The sequence below is a fragment of the Triticum aestivum genome, chromosome 5A, assembly GCF_018294505.1.
Source record: "Triticum aestivum cultivar Chinese Spring chromosome 5A, IWGSC CS RefSeq v2.1, whole genome shotgun sequence".
In the NCBI taxonomy this organism is placed as follows: domain Eukaryota; kingdom Viridiplantae; phylum Streptophyta; class Magnoliopsida; order Poales; family Poaceae; genus Triticum; species Triticum aestivum.
Genome location: NC_057806.1, coordinates 706,493,350 through 706,514,034, shown reverse-complemented (window position 1 = coordinate 706,514,034; position 20,685 = coordinate 706,493,350).

Here is a 20,685-nt window from a genome sequence, read left to right as displayed (position 1 = left end):
CTGGGTTTCATTGTCTCCAGTAGAGGTATTGAAGCTAATCCGACCAAAATCCGAGCTTTGTCACAGTTGGCCACCCCAACAGACCTCAAACAAATCCAGAAGTTAACTGGATGCGTGGCGGCTCTAAGCCGCTTTATCTCCCGCTTAGGAGAAAAGGCATTACCCCTTTATCGCCTCCTTCAGCGCACCGAACACTTCGAGTGGACGGACGCTGCCACAGCCGGATTGGAAGAAATAAAATCCATACTGCCAACCAACCCAATCCTGGCCGCGGCAAACATCGGCGAACCAATGCTATTATACATTGCGGCAACTCATCAAGTTGTAAGCGCATTGCTCGTCGTCGAACGAGAAGCGGACAGGCATAAATTCCCTCTTCAAAAGCCAGCATATTATGTATCCACTGTCCTCACTCCATGCAAATCACGGTACCCACATTATCAAAAGATAGCCTATGCGGTATTCATGGCATCCCGGAAACTGCGACACTACTTTCAAGAGTGTTCGATTATAGTAGCCTCGGAGGTGCCACAAAATGATATTATAAACAACCGCGTCGCCACGGGCCGGATTGCCAAATGGGCCATTGAGCTCCTCCCGTTCGACATAACATACAAACACCGGCGAGCCACTAAATTGCAAGTATTGGCTGACTTTGACGCCGAATGGATGGAAGCCGAACTCCCTAAAGAGTACGGCGCATACTCCAATTGAATTATGCACTTCGACGGCTCCAAAATGCTGGCTGGACTGGGGGCCGGCGTCGTCCTGATGTCCCCAACCGGAGATACAGTTCAATACGTACTGCAGATACTATACACATACTCCCACAATGCAGCCGAATATGAAGCTCTGTTACATGGTCTTCGGATGGCAGTTTCCATGGGTAGTCAGCGCCTGGAGGCACGTGGGGATTCGAACCTCGCAATATCCCAAATAAATGGAGACTTTGGTGCCAAGGATCCGAAGATGGCGGCCTATTGTAACACCGTCCTAAAGATGTCAGCTCGGTTCGAGGGGCTCGAATTTCACCATGTGGCTCGGGAAAACAATCAGTCGGCGGATATCCTCGCCCGCATCAGCGCAGAACACGATGCGGTCCCCCAACATCTTTTTAGAGAGGTTGTTTAAGCCATCCGTGGTATGGGAGAGGGACACCGACAATATTTGTCCGGAACCGGCCACAACACTCGACACCGAACACTCTGACATAATCGGAGGCTCTGCCACCGAAACAGCACCTTCAGCCCACGTAATAATGGCCATCATAGCCTCGTGGACAGAACCATTCCTAGCCTACCTAACTAGGCAGGAACTTCTGGAGGACCAAAATGAGGCACGCTGCATAGTGCGGCGATCCAAGGCCTACAGGGTCCATGAGGGAGAATTATACAAAAAAGCACTACCAGAGTCCTTCAAAGGTGCATCTCCGAAGAGGAAGGGCGTAACCTTTTGGCAGAAATTCACGCCGGACATGGCGGTCACCACGCCGCAGCCCGGGCTTTTGTAAGCAAGGCCTTCCGTACAGGATTCTATTGGCCGACGGCCAGGGCAGATGCACAGGACTTGGTCCAACGCTGCGCCGGTTGCTAGCTTTTTGCAAATCAAAGCCACATGCCACCCACCGCCCTCCAAACAATCCCCATTACGTGTCCCTTCACGGTCTGGGGGCTTGACATGGTTGGACCTCTTAAAGGGGGAACCCACAAGAAAAAAATACTTACTGGTCATGGTGGATAAATTCACCAAATGGATAGAAGCCAAACCTGTTAAAACGGCCAAATCTGGACCGGTGGTAGACTTCATATCCGGGGTCGTACACCGTTATGGCGCCCCCCACAGCATTATCACTGACAACGGCACGAACTTCATGGCCGATGAGGTAAAACTATGGTGCAGCAAAATGGGCATCAAGCTCGATTATGCTTCTGTCTATCACCCACAAACCAACGGCCAAGTTGAGCGAGCAAACGGTCTTATAATGAGCGGCATTAAACCCAGATTAGTGTGTTCCTTAACGGAGTCTAACATGCACTGGGTAGAGGAGCTCGGCTCCGTACTCTAGGGGGTGCGGACCATGTCGAATCGTAGTACCGGATATCCACCCTTCTTTATGGTGTACGGCACGGAGGCAGTCTTGCCCTGTGACATAATTCATGACTCACCTCGAGTGCGCATGTATGAAGAAAGAGAAGCCGAGCTCGATCGGCAGGACAGTCTGGACACCCTGGAGGAGGAGCGTGACGTGGCAAAAGCCCGTTCCACATTTTATCAGCAACAGGCTCGCAGATACCAAAGCAGAGAAGTACAGGCCAAAACTTATAACATTAGCGAACTAGTTCTACGCCTGCCGGATAATAAAAAGAACAAGCTTGAGCCCAAATGGGAAGGTCCCTTAATTATTGACCAAGTTCTGACCGGTGGAGCGTACCGTCTGCAGGATGCATCGACTAATCGACTCGAGCCGAACCCATGGAACGCGGCCAGGCTCCGAAGATTCTACGCCTAGCGCCGGACTCTATGTTCGTCCCCTTCCTCTGTCCATTTTTTGCATATACATTATCTGTCTTGTTTTTCTTTCTTTCTTTCTTTTATTCTTTCTCTAGGCCTTCAAGGGCCAACTTGTGCCTCGCTTGCACATTATATATGCGCTAGCCGCGCTCATCATACCTGGGGGCTTCTTTCACAGAAGCTTAATTATTTATCTGGGCCTCATGCCTCGCACATGTGTTATACTTCCGCATGTACCTTTTTTCCCCATTATATGCATCGATATGACTTAAGGTTTGGCCAAGCTGGGTTGCCTAGCTCTTGTATTTATGCCCTACGTTCCCGTTAATTCGGCTAGGGCATAAGGGGAGCACCTCTGCGATTGTTACTGCCCGGGTGTGTACCTCAGACTGGGTGAAGCCGAAAGCTAGCGTTCTTAAGGGAATATTCGGTCGGTGAACAAAAGATGATTTTTATTTATTTTCCATATGTGCCCCCAGATGTTTTTTCCTGCGTTTCCTATCGCAGTCCGGACATGCACTTTAGGGCATGCGTACCTAGGGAAAGGAACCCTTAACGGAACTATTCTCCCTGGAAGATGTTTCTTACTACCCATGTAATATAACATAACTAGTTGGGCACTTGTCTTTTCAAGCACTAATGACCCCTACGCCTGGTCTCTACGCATACCCCGGTTCTTATATAACTGAGCGGGTATTCGAATATACTTCGGACTATCGGGTCCCGAGGTTGAAGCGAAAAGGTCCGCCATGACAAATGATCTACAATCCGGCTAGAAGGCATTATACATGTCACTTTAATTACATAGTCATGCAGACTGACTAAATTCCTCTTCTATACCATCCAACAGGCGGTCTAGCCTACAATCCTGTTGGGAATACTTTGCGGCTAATTCTACTTGCCCATAAACTAAGCTAACGGGAATCTCTTTTCCGTCGGGCCCCACAGGTCCGACCTCGGCCATGTGATTTGGGTCAGCCATGGTATACCGCGTCTTCACCATGGCCCAGGCTTTCCTGGCACCTTGACGGCAGGCCGATATCTTCCATAATCGGAAGAGCTGCCGTGCTCCCTTGAGCTTCTTCGTAAGCTCTGCAACGCCTTCTGGCAAGGAGACGGATGGCCACAGGGCCTGGGCAGCACCTTGCATCACCTGCCGGACTTGTTCGTGCAGTTGTGAGAGCTCTGATAGAAGATCACCCGCAGACCCGGGCATTTCCTCCGCGGGACGACCCGTCAGCATACCTATAGACATAACACTGTTAGCCGGCTTCTTCGCCGAAATCCTTCAAAAGGATTCGTTCAAGCACTTACTAAAAATGCCGCGTCGAAGCCGCTTATTCTCCTTCTCGAAGTCTGCAAGCTGGGCTCGAACGTCTTTCAGTTCCACGCTCAGCTTGGTACTGGCGTCTTGGAGATTGTTTTTCTCCCGCCTGACCTCATTCAGCACGTGTTCGCCAGCCTGTAGCTGTCGCACGACATGGTGGTCCTCCGGATTTTCTCCGGATTCATCTGCAACATCTATTGTTAGATCTGCAGCCATGCCGCACACTATATGGTAACCATCATTCTTTAAAAAGTAAATGTTACCAGCAGGGGACTTTTTCAGTTCCTTCAATGCAGCAACAACGGCCCGCAGTTGGGCCTTGCATTCCTCCAGCTCCTGTGACAGCCGAGTATTCTTCTCTGTAAGAACATGCACAATAAAGATGATCCTTAAATCAGTTCTGCTAACTGTTTCAAGTCTCAGGGGCTACTAATACATATAATCATCAGATTCACTTACCCATACATCCTTTACATACTGATCCGTGGCTCTGGCTAGACCATCTTGAGCAGCACGGAGGTACGCCTCTCTAGAATTGAAGGCATCAAATGCCTCTGGTGAGAAACAAGCGTCGCAGAATACGGCCGACGACGCCTATGATTCATGGCGCTTTCCACTTCTGAATTTGTGGCGGATAATCTATCCGCATGCTCTGTAGGAGGATTATCCTGCGCCCGCCCCATATCGGCTTCCGCCTCTATGTCCAGTCCTGGCGCCCGACTAGTGGAAGCGTGATTAGCAACATCGTCGGACATATTCCAGTGAGCGTTTTTTCATGTAAAGAAACACAGGCGTCATTACATTTCGAGAAAGACGACAACCATGGAGCGGGGTTTCTGTTATACCTTTGCGTCGGCGTATCTGTCCTGACCGCCTTTCTTTTTGGCTTGCCCGGCCTCGGTTCCTCTTGTTGGCGAGTTGCTGTGGGCTCGGCAGGGCGTCCCAAATGCCTTCCCTGTAAAAACGCCATATGTATATGGTAGGTGAAGTGTCTAAAAGGGGATCCTAGTTTTTGGAGTTGGGATTTTTTGGTTTTTCTTACGTGCGATGCGGGAAGCAGTCCGGGATAGTCGGTCGTAATGGCCACCATGGCATCATCATAGCTTAACCGATAGAACTACCGGTCTATCAGCTCCATGAATATGACCGGATCTTCTTCGAGTCCGGAGTCGAGGGCCCGGTCAGGGTCCTCTGGTTGTGGGGAGGGGCTGCTGACCTCCTTTATGGCTTTTCGCAGTTCCTGTCGCAAAACGGCAAGGTGAATACCTACGACAAAGAATGTGGGAATGAATGGGAGTGAGGAAATATAACTCACCCACCTTGGAGGATTGTACATGGAGAATCCATCCCGTGGCTTGATGCGGATCTTCCTCTCCCTTGAACAATTCGGACATAATTTTTGCTAAAGCGGCAGCATTGTCCGGACCCTTACGCCCGCAATGGGTGGCTTCATCCGCCCCGTTAAAACACCACAAGGGGTGCCCTCGATATTGAAGTGGTTGCACTCCTCGCATTATGCATATTGACATAACTTCGATTACTGTCAATCCTGATTGAGCCAGTGCTTTAATCCGGTTCATCGAGTAAAGGACTTCTCCATTGTCTTCCTCCTGGGGGCTCCGTGGGCGCCAACTTCGGCGTTTCTTCAGAGGGGCAGTGCTGAACTCAGGAAGACCCCGCTGAACAGGGTCCGGAAGGGGAACGTCCTCCATATAAAACCATTCCGAAGGCCAGTCTTCGGATGACTTCTTCGGGGTACCGGACAGGTATCCGGTTCCAGCAATGCGCCATACTTCGGCTCTGCCCACTTGATAAAGTGACACCCTCTGTGTGCGAGGGACGAGACAAAATAGCCTTTTCCACAGCTCGAAATGAGCCTCGCAGTCCAGGAACAACTCACAAAGAGCAACATAGCCGGCGATGTGTAAAATGGAGGCAGGGGTGAAATTGTGTAATTGGAGGCCGTAGAACTCTAGGAGCCCGCGAAGGAATGGATGAATTGGAAATCCGAGTCCCCTTAATAAATAGGGAATAAGGAAGACCCGCTCCCCCGTAGAGGGACTGGGGAAGCTCTTCGCTTGCTCCCCGCCATTGTAGGTGGCAAGACCGGCTCGAACGAGCACCATGTATGCTGGAGGGAGGAATCCCTTAGTCTGCAGTTCGGTTAATCGACTGTGTGGGACAGAACACCTCTCCCAATCACCGGTCTTAGGGCTATGGGGGCGGGAGGAGGAGCTGCGAAGGTCGGTCATGCTGGAATGGATCTTTCTGAAGCGCGCTCTGATGGATTCTCGTTGGGGGAGGATGGTGTGGATCGGATCTGAGAATCCCCGTCCTTCTAATAGACATTTTATTTATCTGCCTAGGGGGGCGAATGTAAAAATGCCTTGGCGCCTCATATTCATTCGACGCGTGGGAAATAGCCCTTATTGGGCACATAAGCCAAGAGGTCCAAACATTTATGGGGCCGGACACTGCTTTACAAATGTTCGAAATATCGAGAAGAACCCGCCTTGCAATGCCGAAGACAACACTACGCACCGGATTCATCGTCATTGAAGCCTGGTCGGGGGCTACTGAGGGAGTCCTGGATTAGGGGGTCTTCCGACAGCTGGACTTTGTCCTTTGGACGAACTGTTGGACTATGAAGATACAAGATTGAAGACTTCGTCCCGTGTCCGGATGGGACTCTACTTGGCATGGAAGGCAAGCTAGGCAATATGGATATGTATATCTCCTCCTTTGTAACCGACCTTGTGTAACCCTAGCCCCCTCCGGTGTCTATATAAACCAGAGGCTATTAGTCCGTAGGACAACAGACAATCATACCATAGGCTAGCTTTTAGGGTTTAGCCTCTCCGATCTCGTGGTAGATCAACTCATGTAATACTCATATCATCAAGAATAAATCAAGCAGGACATAGGGTTTTACCTCCATCAAGAGGGCCCGAACCTGGGTAAAACATCGTGTCCCCTGCCTACTGTTACCATCTGCCTTAGACGCACAGTTCGGGACCCCCTACCCGAGATCCGCCGATTTTGACACCGACAGCCTTGATCCTATCAACCATCTATTAGCAAGAGCTGCGTCGATTCCATGTCAGAAACGTGAGGGCTCGAGCATTTCAAGATTGAGACTTGGTTCTCCGAGTGGATCAGCAGAAACCTCACAATCTTGCTCCTGCCTAGGAAGGCCCCTTCGTTGTCACCAGAGAGCTCCACAATGGAGCGTACCACCTCTACAACGTCAAGCACAAGAAAGACGAGTCGCGAGCTTGGAATGCAGAGCTACTCCGCCCCTTTTATACTTAAGCATTCAGTCTATTGGGATGTAATAGAAAGCACCTTTGTAGTTTGTTTGTCAAAGACAAGAGTTTTTTACAGTCTTCTAAAATGATTGTCGATTGCTTATGTTTGTTTCTGAAATCCCCAGTGGGTGGCTTAGCTCCGAATCCGTTTCGCTTAAGTTTAAAAAATCCTACCGAGTAATGAGCAAGCCTCTCACTCGGTAGCTTAGCTGTGAATCCGTTTCTCCTAAGTTGAAAAAATCCTACCGAGTGATGAGCAAGTCTCTCACTCGGGGGCTTACCTGCAGTCCAGTACTCGCCTAAGTTGAAAAAAAATCCTACCGAGTGACGAGCAAGTCTCGCACTCGGGGGCTTAGCTGCAGTCCAGTACTCGCCTAAGTTGAAAAAAATTCTACCGAGTGACAAGCAAGTCTCTCACTCGGGGGCTTAGCTCCAGTCCAGTGCTCGCCTAAGTTGAAAAAAATCCTACCGAGTGATGAGCAGGTCTCCCACTCGGGGGCTTAGCTACGGTCCAGTACTCGCCTAAGTTGAAAAAAATCCTACCGAGTGACGAGCAAGTCTCTCACTCGGGGGCTTAGCTGCCGTCCAGTACTCGCCTAAGTTGAAAAAATCCTACCGAGTGACGATCAAGCCTCTCACTCGGGGGCTTAGCTGCAGTCCAGTACTCGCCTAAGTTGAAAAAAATCCTACCGAGTGACGAGCGAACCTCACACTTGGGGTCTTAGCTGCATCCCAGTGCTCGCCTAAGTTTCAAAAATCCTGCCGAGTGATGAGTGAACCTCACACTCGGGGGCTTAGCTACAGCCCAGTGCTCGCCTAAGTTTCAAAAATCCTACCAAGTGATGAGCAAACCTCACACTCGGGGGCTTAGCTGCAGCCCAGTGCTCGCCTAAGTTTCAAAAATCCTACCAAGTGATGAGCAAACCTCATACTTGGGGCCTTAGCTGCAGCCCAGTGCTCGCCTAAGTTTCAAAAATCCTACCGAGTGATGAGAAAACCTCACACTCGGGGGCTTAGCTGCAGCCCAGTGCTTGCCTAAGTTTCAAATATCCTACCGAGTGATGAGCAAACCTCATACTCGGGGGCTTAGCTGCAGCCCAGTGCTCGCCTAAGTTTCAAAAATCCTACCGAGTGATGGGGAAACCTCACACTCGGGGGCTTAGTTGCAGTCTAGTACTCGCCTAAGTTGAAAAACCATCCCTATCCGCAAGAATGACGAGGTGCAGGTCGACTGCAATCCTCTCCACGGAGCTGCGCCACAAGTACAATGTGCGCTCCATCCCTATCCGCAAGGATGACGAGCTGCAGGTCGACTACAATCCTCTCCACGGAGTTGTGCCACAAGTACAATGTGTGCTCCATACCTATCCGCAAGGACGACGAGGTGCAGGTCGACTACAAACCTCTCCTCAGAGCTGTGCCACAAGTACAATTGAAGGAAATATGCCCTAGAGGCAATAATAAAGTTATTATTTTATTTCCTTACATCATGATAAATGTTTATTATTCATGCTAGAATTGTATTAACCGGAAACATAATACTTGTGTGAATACATAGACAAACTAAAACGTCACTAGTATGCCTCTACTTGACTAGCTCGTTAATCGAAGATGGTTATGTTTCCTAACCATTGACATGTGTTGTCATTTGATTAACGGGATCACATCATTAGGAGAATGATGTGATTGACATGACCCATTCCATTAGCTTAGCACCCGATCATTTAGTACGTTGCTATTGCTTTCTTCATGACTTATACATGTTCCTATGACTATGAGATTATGCAACTCCTGTTTGCCGGAGGAACAATTTGTGTGCTACCAAATGTCACAACGTAACTAGGTGATTATAAAGGAGCTCTACTGGTGTCTCCAAAGGTACATGTTGGGTTGGCGTATTTCGAGATTAGGATTTGTCACTCCGATTGTCAGAGAGGTATTTCTGGGCCCTCTCGGTAATGCACATCACATAAGCCTTGCAAGCATTGCAACTAATGAGTTAATTGCGAGATGATGTATTACAAAACGAGTAAAGAGACTTGCCGGTAACGAGATTGAACTAGGTATTGAGATACCGACGATCGAATCTCGGGCAAGTAACATACCGATGACAAAGGGAACAACGTATGTTGTTATGCGGTCTGACCGATAAAGATCTTCGTAGAATATGTAGGATCCAATATGAGCATCCAGGTTCCACTATTGGTTATTGACTGGAGACGTGTCTCGGTCATGTCTACATTGTTCTCGAACCCGTAGGGTCCGCACGCTTAATGTTACGATGACAGTTTTATTATGAGTTTATATATTTTGATGTACCGAAGATTGTTCGGAGTCCCGGATGTGATCACGGACATGACGAGGAGTCTCGAAATGGTCGAGACATAAAGATTGATATATTGGACGGCTATATTCAGACACCGGAAGTGTTCCGGAGAAGTTTCGGATAAAATCGGAGTACCGGGGGGTTACCAGAAGCCCCCCCGGGGGTTAATGGGCCTCATGGGCCCAAAGTGGAGAAGAGGAGGGGCGGCCAGGGCAGGCCGCGCGCCCCCTCCCCCTCTAGTCCAAATTGGACAAGGAGGGGGAGGGGTGGCGCCCCCCTTTCCTTCCTCTCCTCTCTCCCTTCCTTCCCCCTCTCCTAGTTGGACAAGGAAAAGGAGGGAGTCCTACTCCCGGTAGGAGTAGGACTCCTCCCTGGCGTGCCTCCTCCTGGCTGGCCGCCCCTCCCCCTTGCTCCTTTATATACGGGGGCAGGGGGGCACCTCTAGACACACAAGTTGATCTTGGTGATCGTTCTCTTAGCCGTGTGTGGTGCCCCCCTCCACCATAATCCTCGATAGTATTGTAGCGGTGCTTAGGCGAAGCCCTGCGACAGTAGAACATCAAGATCGTCACCACGCCGTCGTGCTGACGGAACTCTTCCCCGACACTTTGCTGGATCGGAGTCCGGGGATCGTCATCGAGCTGAACGTGTGCTAGAACTCGGAGGTGCCGTAGTTTCGGTGCTTGATCGGTCGGACGTGAAGACGTACGACTACATCAACCGCGTTGTCATAACGCTTCCGCTGTCGGTCTACGAGGGTACATAGACAACACTCTCCCCTCTCATTGCTATGCATCACCATGATCTTGCATGTGCGTAGGAAAACTTTTGAAATTACTACGTTCCCCAACAGTGGCATCCGAGCCAGGTTTTATGTGTTGATGTTATTTGCACGAGTAGAACACAAGTGAGTTATGGGTGATATAATTCATACTGCTTACCAGCATGTCATACTTTGGTTCGGTGGTATTGTTGGATGAAGCGGCCCGGACCGACATTACGCGTACGCTTACGCGAGACTGGTTCTACCGACGTGCTTTGCACACAGGTGGCTGGCGAGTGTCAGTTTCTCCAACTTTAGTTGAACCGAGTGTGGCTACGCCCGGTCCTTGTGAAGGTTAAAATAGCACCAACTTGACAAACTATCGTTGTGGTTTTTGATGCGTAGGTAAGATTGGTTCTTGCTTAAGCCCGTAGCAGCCACGTAAAACTTGCAACAAACAAAGTAGAGGACGTCTAACTTGTTTTTGCAGGGCATGTTGTGATGTGATATGGTCAAGACGTGATGCTAAATTTTATTGTATGAGATGATCATGCTTTGTAACCGAGTTATCGGCAACTGGCTGGAGCCATATGGTTGTCGCTTTATTGTATGCAATGCAATCGCCCTGTAATGCTTTACTTTATCACTAAGCGGTAGCGATAGTCGTAGAAGCATAAGATTGGCGAGACGACAACGATTCTACGATGGAGATCAAGGTGTTGCGCCGGTGACGATGGTGATCATGACGGCGCTTCGAAGATGGAGATCACAAGCACAAGATGATGATGGCCATATCATATCACTTATGTTGATTGCATGTGATGTTTATCTTTTATGCATCTTATCTTGCTTTGATTGACGGTAGCATTATAAGATGATCCCTCACTAAATTATCATAGTAAAAGTGTTCTCCCTGAGTATGCACCGTTGTGAAAGTTCTTCATGCTGAGACACCACGTGATGATCGGGTGTGATAGGCTCTACGTTCAAATACAATGGGTGCAAAATAGTTGCACACGCAGAATACTCAGATTTAACTTGACGAGCCTAGCATATAACAGATATGGCCTCGGAACACGGAGACGGAAAGGTCGAGCGTGAATCATATAGTAGATATGATCAACATAGTGATGTTCACCAATGAAACTACTCCATCTCACGTGATGATCGGACATGGTTTAGTTGATTTGGATCACGTGATCACTTAGAGGATTAGAGGGATGTCTATCTAAGTGGGAGTTCTTTAGTAATATGATTAATTGAACTTAAATTTATCATGAACTTAGTACCTGATAGTATCTTGCTTGTTTATGTTTGATTGTAGATAGATGGCCCGTGTCGTTGTTCCATTGAATTTTAATGCGTTCCTTGAGAAAGCAAAGTTGAAAGATGATGGTAGCAATTACACGGACTGGGTCCGTAACTTGAGGATTATCCTCATTGCTGCATAGAAGAGTTACGTCCTGGAAGCACCGCTGGGTGCCAGGCTTGCTGCTGATGCAACTGACGATGTTAAGAACGTCTGGTAGAGCAAAGCTGATGACTACTCGATAGTTCAATGTGCCATGCTTTACGGCTTAGAACCGGGTCTTCAACGATGTTTTGAACGTCATGGAGCATATGAGATGTTCCAAGAGTTGAAGTTAATATTTCAAGCAAATGCCCGGATTGAGAGATATGAAGTCTCCAATAAGTTCTATAGCTGCAAGATGGAGGAGAACAATTTTGTCAGTGAGCATATACTCAAAATGTCTAGGTATAATAATCACTTGATTCAATTGGGAGTTAATCTTCCAGATGATTGCATCATTGACAGAATTCTCCAATCACTTCCACCTAGCTACAAGAGCTTCGTGATGAACTATAATATGCAAGGGATGGATAAGACAATTCCCGAGCTCTTCGCAATGCTGAAAGCTGCGGAGGTAGAAATCAAGAAGGAGCATCAAGTGTTGATGGTCAACAAGACCACTAGTTTCAAGAAAAAGGGCAAAGGGAAGAAAAAGGGGAACTTCAAGAAGAACAGCAAGCAAGTTGCTGCTCAGGAGAAGAAACCCAAATCTGGACCTAAGCCTGAAACTGAGTGCTTCTACTGCAAGCAGACTGGTCACTGGAAGCGGAACTGCCCCAAGTATTTGGCGGATAAGAAGGATGGCAAGGTGAAGAAAGGTATATGTGATATACATGTTATTGATGTGTACCTTACTAATGGTCGCAGTAGCACCTGGGTATTTGATACTGGTTCTGTTGCTAATATTTGCAACTCGAAATAGGGACTACAGATTAAGCGAAGATTGGCTAAGGACGAGGTGACGATGCGCGTGGGAAATGGTTCCAAAGTCGATGTGATCGCGGTCGGCACACTACCTCTACATCTACCTTCAGGATTAGTATTAGACCTAAATAATTGTTATTTGGTGCCAGCGTTGAGCATGAACATTATATCTGGATCTTGTTTGCTGCGAGACGGTTATTCATTTAAATCGGAGAATAATGGTTGTTCTATTTATATGAGTAATATCCTTTATGGTCATGCACCCTTGAAGAGTGGTCTATTCTTATTAAATATCAATAGTAGTGACACACATATTCATGATGTTGAAGCCAAAAGATGCAGAGTTGATAATGATAGTGCAACTTATTTGTGGCACTGCCGTTTGGGTCATATCGGTGTAAAGCGCATGAAGAAACTCCATACTAATGGACTTTTGGAACCACTTGATTATGAATCACTTGGTACTTGCGAACCGTGCCTTATGGGCAAGATGACCAAAACACCGTTCTTCGGTACTATGGAGAGAGCAACAGATTTGTTGGAAATCATACATACAGATGTATGTGGTCCAATGAATGTTGAGGCTCGTGTCGGATATCATTATTTTCTCACCTTCACAGATGACTTAAGCAGATATGGGTATATCTACTTAATGAAACATAAGTCTAAAACATTTGAAAAGTTCAAAGAATTTCAGAGTGAAGTTGAAAATCATCGTAACAAGAAAATAAAGTTTCTACGATCTGATCGTGGAAGAGAATATTTATGTTACGAGTTTGGTGTACATTTGAAACAATGCGGAATAGTTTCGCAACTCACGCCACCCGGAACACCACAGCGTAATGGTGTGTCCGAACGTCGTAATCGTACTTTACTAGATATGGTGCGATCTATGATGTCTCTTACTGATTTACCACTATCGTTCTGGGGTTATGCTTTAGAGACGGCCGCATTCACGTTAAATAGGGCACCATCGAAATCCGTTGAGACGACGCCTTATGAACTATGGTTTGGCAAGAAACCAAAGTTGTCGTTTCTTAAAGTTTGGGGCTGCGATGCTTATGTGAAAAAGCTTCAACCTGATAAGCTCGAACCCAAATCGGAGAAATGTGTCTTCATAGGATATCCAAAGGAAACTATTGGATACACCTTCTATCACAGATCTGAAGGCAAGGCTTTTGTTGCTAAATTCAGAAACTTTCTAGATAAGGAGTATCTCTCGAAAGAAGTGAGTGCGAGGAAAGTAGAACTTGATGAGGTAACTGTACCTGCTCCCTTATTGGAAAGTAGTACAACTGAAATTGCCTTATATCGACTAGAGGGGGGGTGAATAGGCGATTTTTATGAAAGCCTTCAAAACATGGAAGTTTCAAAGACAAATGATAAAGATAAACCTATTACCATGCAGCAGAAGGTAGACTACACTAGGCAAACCATAGTCATGTATTAAATGAAGTGAAAGCACAATGACTAATAGCAACAATGTAGTAAGGATCAGGTAGGAAGATATTATGAAGCCAAACAGAACACGCAGTCACTTAGTGAGGATAGAAGATAGTGCAATCATACAATGACTTCACAAGGACCAGCAGTAAGTAAAGGGAAGGGAAGGATGAAACAAGTGACTCATTGAAGACAATGATTTGTTGGACCAGTTCCAGTTGCTGTGACAACTGTACGTCTTGTTTGGGCGGCTAGGTATTTAAACCTTAGGACACACAGTCCCGGACACCCAGTCCTGAACACGCAGCTCAGGACACCCAGTCCTCACCGTATTCCCCTTGAGCTAAGGTCACACAGACCTCGCCCAATCACTCTGGTAAGTCTTCAAGGTAGACTCCCAAACCTTCACAGACTTCGTTCACCGGCGATCCACAATGTCTCTTGGATGCTCAGAATGCGACTCCTAACCGACTGGAGGATTCACAGTCCTCAAGTGTAATAAGTCTTCAGATCACACAGACAAGAAGACTTAAGTGATGCCTAACACTCTTTGGCTCTGGGTGGTTAGGGCTTTATCCTCGCAAGGAATTCTCTCTCAAAGGCTTCGAGGTGGGTTGCTCTCAAACGACAAAAGCCGTACTCTAACTCTGAGCAGCCAACCGTTTATGGTTGTAGGGGGTGGGCTATTTATAGCCACTAGGCAACCCGACCTGATTTGTCCGAAATGACCCTGGGTCACTAAGGAACTGACACGTGTTCCAACGGTCATATTTCAAACTCACACGGCAACTTTACTTGGGCTACAAGCAAAGCTGACTTGTCCGACTCTGGACAAGATTCGCTCTCATAGTCTTCACTCGAAGACATAGGTTTTGGTTAAGCATCACTTCAGTCATTCTGACTGGTTCTCTTGGACCCCACTTAACAGTACGGTGGTTCCTATGACTCAACAGAGAAGAAAAAGAACTACGAAAGATCTAAGTCTTCGAGCTCCATAGGCTTCATGCGATGTCTTCTCTTGTCATAGTCTTCAATGAGAATATCTTCATAAACCACCTTTGACATCAATGTCTTCATACATTTTTAGGGGTCATCTCTGGTAGGAAAACCGAATCAATGAGGGACTTCTACCTGTGTTATCCTGCAATTCTCACAAACACATTAGTCCCTCAACTAGGTTTGTCGTCAATACTCCAAAACCAACTAGGGGTGGCACTAGATGCACTTACAATCTCCCCCTTTTTGGTGATTGATGACAAACTAGTTGAAGTTTTCAACGGGGAATATAATATGTGAAATTGTAAGAGGATAGGGAATTGTCTTCATAAGCTGTGAGGGCTCCCCCTGAAGATGTGCATATAAGTAATTTGCTTTTGGAATGCAAATGCACATGGCAGGTTGTGCTTGTGGAGATCCTCTTCAACTTATGATGACAATCCACTATGCATGTGAAGGTATGTGAAGATAATGACATGCATAATGGAAAATGGACGTCTACAAAATGATCTAAGTGCGGAATTTATCGTCGCACATGCGGAATTTATCATCACATCACAAAGTGGCAAATAAGTAGCAGACGACCATCGAGTTTAAGTGTTACAACTCAAAGAACCAAATGTATCAAATCGAGAGTTGTAAACACGAAGCAAAATATAAAGCACCCGCCCATATGGACCCGCTTGAAGACTATCAAACTCATATGCTTCTCCCCCTTTTGTCAGTAAGGACCAAAAAGGTTTGAAGACATAGAGCATCTACTCGTTCCCATGAAGAGTAGGTGAAGCAGCAGGGTCGTCGGTGGTGTTCGGCGGTGCAGAAGAACTTGGAGCAGTGTCGAAGCGTGCTGAAGGAGGTGGCGGTGAGGTAGCATCGTCTTCATCCTGGATCACTTTGGCATTCACAGTTGTAGTAGAGGAAGAGAACTCAGAGTCTTCAAGATATGGAGTTCGTCGCAGCACTACCCTTTGAGGAGGTGTGGAGTCAAACTTGAAGCATTCAGAGAAGCCATCTTCTTGAAGATCATCTTCAGAGCACATAACCGTCAGCCCTTTCCATGTGCGTCGAGAGGTTTCATGTGCAACAAAGGCATTCTTGGTGGCAAGATTGCGAATGCGGTTAACATCCACCAAGAGGCTTTGCATTTGGCGCTTCAGCCAGTCATGATGCCTATCCTGTTTCTGATGAAGAGCCACTAGAAGCTCTCGGTCATTGAGAACACGAGTGCGCTTCTTGGGTCGTTGGGTAATGGTGCTATCGGTGGCTTCAGTAAGGGCAGGATGTGGTGCACATGTAGTTCCAGCCAAAGGATACACATGAGTGACTGCTTCAACTCCTTCAATGTTCTGAGAAAAACTTTGATGCTCCGCATTCTGAAGACTTAGAGGTTCCTTGCCAGGCTCAGGATAAATGGCTTCAACAGACATATCCACATCAGGTAGAAAGATCCGATGATTGCGAGCACATGGCTGATATGAGATAGCGGAGTGGAGTTTGATCAGCCGCATTATCCATGCAGTGTAGAACTTCAAGACAAAAAGATCAGAGCCTTATGCAGCAAGTTGGCGGATGAAGAAGTCCTATGCATTGAAGCATTTGCCATGAAGAATATAGAAGACCAAAGTCTTCATTGCACCTTCCAGCTTGGCATGTGGAGAATGTCCTTTGATGGGCCAGAGAGTTCGCCTTATGATGTGATAAATAGTACTTGGAAGATACTCAAGGTCTTCAACGAAGAACTCCTTGGGATATGCAGCATCTTGGGGGCAATGGCTTCAACATACTGAGCATCTGACTCATGGTTGGTTCAGGCTTCTGAAAGATGCTCTCCATAGCTTCACTGTGAAGCTGACAACCAGGTTCATAGAGATCGCCAGGAGTGGGCAGACCAGTGAGCTCAATGATATCAAAGGCTTTGGCTTCGTGATGAACATTTCCTGTCATCCACTCCAGGACCCAAGTCTTCGAATCTCTGTTGTATCGACGAATGTGAAGTGTGGCATAGAATTGGAGCAGCAACTCTTTATTCCAGTGCTCTTGGTCGGTGACAAACGGCAGCAATCCAACCTCTTTGAAGCAATCCAGAGCCTCTTCCAGACAGGGTAGACCAGCTATTGCTTCAATGTCAAGACGCTTATGTGGGAAGATGCGACCTTGATTGTATAGAATGCAGGAGTAATAGCTTCGCTGCAGATAGCTCCAGAACCGATCAGAAGATATTCTTTCCCTTGAGTAGGGGTTCCTGGAGCTATTGAAGAAGGTGTTGTCTGCTTTGAAGCCATTGACATTGAAGGATCCAGGTGCTGATGCAGGACCTGGAAACCTGGGCAATCTTGGGATTGGCTTCTGTACCTGAGGCCTGTGCTCAACATGATAGTCAAACTAAGGACCAGCAGCAGGCGCAGGAGCAAAAGCAGTAGCATCAGTGGCTTAGCTGACTTCTGGTGCTTGGGTTGGTGAAGGCTCCACATTGGCTTCAGCCATGACAGCGTTAGTGGCTTCATTGGTGTTGGTAGTGGCAGCCTCACAATTCTCATCCTCCACTTGACGAGCTGGAGGGTCGTTCATAGTCACGTTCTCCTCGAGAACAGCTTCTTGGTGGGACGAGGGAGTAGCACCTTTTGGGGTTTCTTCTTCACCGGCTGATGCAGCCAGAATGTCTTCAGCAGTATTAGCTTCAGACTCAGAGACTGGAGGCCTTGGTCCTTTGTGAAGCCTGCGTAATGCTGGCGACGCCTGTGGAGTTGGAGTTGGCTGGGCCTCAAAATCTTCTTCTTCTTGTGCTTGTGGGTGATCAGCCCATGATGCATCCTGAACAATTGGCGTCAGAGGACGACCAATGCTGATGAGCTCGCTATGCGTTAGCACAGGCGATGATACCTGTTGGTGCTCGAGCTGAGGAAGAACTGCATCATCTTCAACATGGTCATGGTGACCAATGTCTTCAGCAGCGATGGGATCAGCTGCTGGAAAGTCTTCAGCTTCATGAGCCTCTGTGAAAGCGGGCTCATGGACAGTCAGTTGACGCTCTTGAGGTTCAGCATCAGGACGAACCATGAAGATGGGTTCAACAATCAAGGGCTCTGTGGGAGCAGCCCGTTCCTTCTTGGTCTTCCGCTTCTTCTTGGAGGGAGCAGTAGCAGAGGCTTCAGGATGTTTCCTCTTTCTGGCTTCAGCCTTAGCTGTCCTCGTCTTCTTCAGCTCTGAAACGGTTGACCGGGCCTTTAGCTTCGAGCCAGTCATGCTAGTTGGGATGACAATGGGATCTGCTTCCTACCTTGGTGTGTCGGGTTCAGCCATAGCGGGCTTCTTCTTCTTCTTTGCAGCCATCCTGGGATCGATGCCACGACGCCCAAGGGCATTGCGCTTCTCAGCCTCATTGTAGGCTTCCACAGACTTGTCAGCCAGGCTCTTCATGCGCTCATGAGAACCTTGAGCTTCTTCACGCTTCTTGACAATGGCTTCTTTAAGCTCGTGCATCATGAGCTTGAAGTTCTTGACCTCTTGTATGCTGAGCTTGGCCATATGCTTCTTGAACTGAGCTTTCTCATAGTCAATATTTTTCTTCAGTTCAACAATGCGCTGGGCGATAGCTAATTCTGAAGCAATGGCGCCATGGAAGGCGACACTGAGACCAATGGGAAGTTGCAGGTCTTCAAAGCTGAGGTTGGGCGTTTCAAACCACTCATCAATGAAGTCGTGGATGATTGCCACGTCAAAGAGAGGCAAATTGTTGAAGATTTCTGCGTCTTCTTTGCTCTTGATCAGTTGCTCAAGAGTGTCATCTGCAAGATCTTCATCACTGGACAGATCAATGGCATCGTTGTGCAGAATAGCAGCAGCTGTCAGTTCTTGGCCGGTGTGTGGCAGAGGCATCTTGACCTTCTAGGGCTTGGAGATGCATGACAAATCTTCAGACTGCACACTGTCTTCAGGAGGTGCAGTAGCCAGGGGCTTCGCCCGTGAGATTTTTGGCACAGAGGCAGGCTTTGAAGCTTTTGGCTGCTTCTGTTTCTTTGGCTTCGGTGCTGCAGGCGCTTCATCTGATTCAGCGTCATCTGCAGTCTCATTCACGGCAGTCCCTTGAACCACGATATGGGTGATGAGACCTTCAAGGTTGTAGAAAGGACCAATGACATTGGGTTCTTCATCGCGTGTGCCGTCAGCCCGGGGAGCAGAAGGACCAGGGTTGAAGTCTAGTCCCAATGACTTCTTCTTTTCCCTGGCCGATGCCTTTGCGTGCTGGAAGTTGCGCTTGAAGAGATTATCATCACGACACCATAGCAATGATGATGGGCCGACATCTTCAGGCTGAGGTCCACAGACCATACAGGGATAGAAACCCTGAGCAATAGCTTCAGCTTTGGTCTTGGGTGGAAGGCCTCGGAAGATAATATCACCCCAAGGACTTTTGATAGCACTCTTCTCAGCATATTCCCTAGTCACAAATCTGTATTTGTACCACTGTTCTGCCCAATATCTTTGAATCCACTGGATTGGGGTCTTGCACTGATTATAATCCTCTTCAGGGTCTGTCTTGTAAAGCTGAGAGAGGTCATCAGGCAAATCTCTTGATGTTCCCCCATGACGCTGTCTGCCTCCCTTCCTTGCAGATTTCTCTGAAGCCATGAACTTTAAACTGAAAGGCTTCAATACGTTCAAAGGCTTCAAAGGCTTTCGCTTGCTGGACAAGCAGGAACTGGCTTCGGGAGAATTTATATGATGCTGTAAGAATTCTGCAAATGAATGCAGACTATGAGAACCAAGGGATTCTCCCATGGACATGTACCTATGACAGCATTAAGGTGCGAGGGAAGGGGAAGAGGTCATATGCATTCTCAGAAGATTTTGAAGATAAATCAGTTTAGAAGACATTGACCTCATCGTGCGAAGACATTCACTCATAGATAAGGAGTTGGTTCCAGATTTGTACGAATCCATGGATCAGTACAAGTGAGGAATCTAACTACTTTGTGAAGTACAAGTGAATATACTGGGCATATTATGAGATGCAGAATGAAAGAGATCTAACTTGTGTGATTAGAAACTGCTTGTGATAGAAAGTGACGAAGCTAAAGGATCAAAGGGGCCGTAAAAAGGAACTTTTATTTACCACATGAAGAACTGCTAGATGGAGTGGAAGAGGAGGCCGAGCAGTTCGATCATCCATGCCCTAACTTGGTGACGGATGACACCTACGGCGACGGCGGAGAAGACGATGTCCGCGGTCGGCGTGAAGACGGTGTCGGAGAGGTTGCGGCAGCAACGCGCTTCGTCGCCGGCGTTGTCGAGGGCTAGCGGTGGCGCTAGGGTTCATGTGAGAGTGGAAGAAGAGATAATGAATGCGGTGAGGCGTGTATTTATAGGTACAGAGGAGGCTTAGTGTTATTACACAGGTGCCCCTGGCGATTCACATCTGAGGAACACGTGGCCATCATGCAGCATGTCGGAGGTTGTTCCACGTCCCACGCACGCCTGGATTGTCGGGTGGTCGTTCCCACTTCTCCGGGTTTCAGGTGAAGGAATGAGCATTGAAAACGGACTTAATGTTTCTCTCTGTATCTTCTGCTGACAAGGACGCAGAGAAGAAATTTGACAGTTTCAACAGAATGCATATGATTTGGAGAGATAGAGTTTGAGATAGAAAGCATAGAGAGGTTAGGGTCCGATCACATTCACTTAGTTCAAAAGATTCAACAAGAAGACATAGCTATAAGTGAATGTTGTAGAGGACAG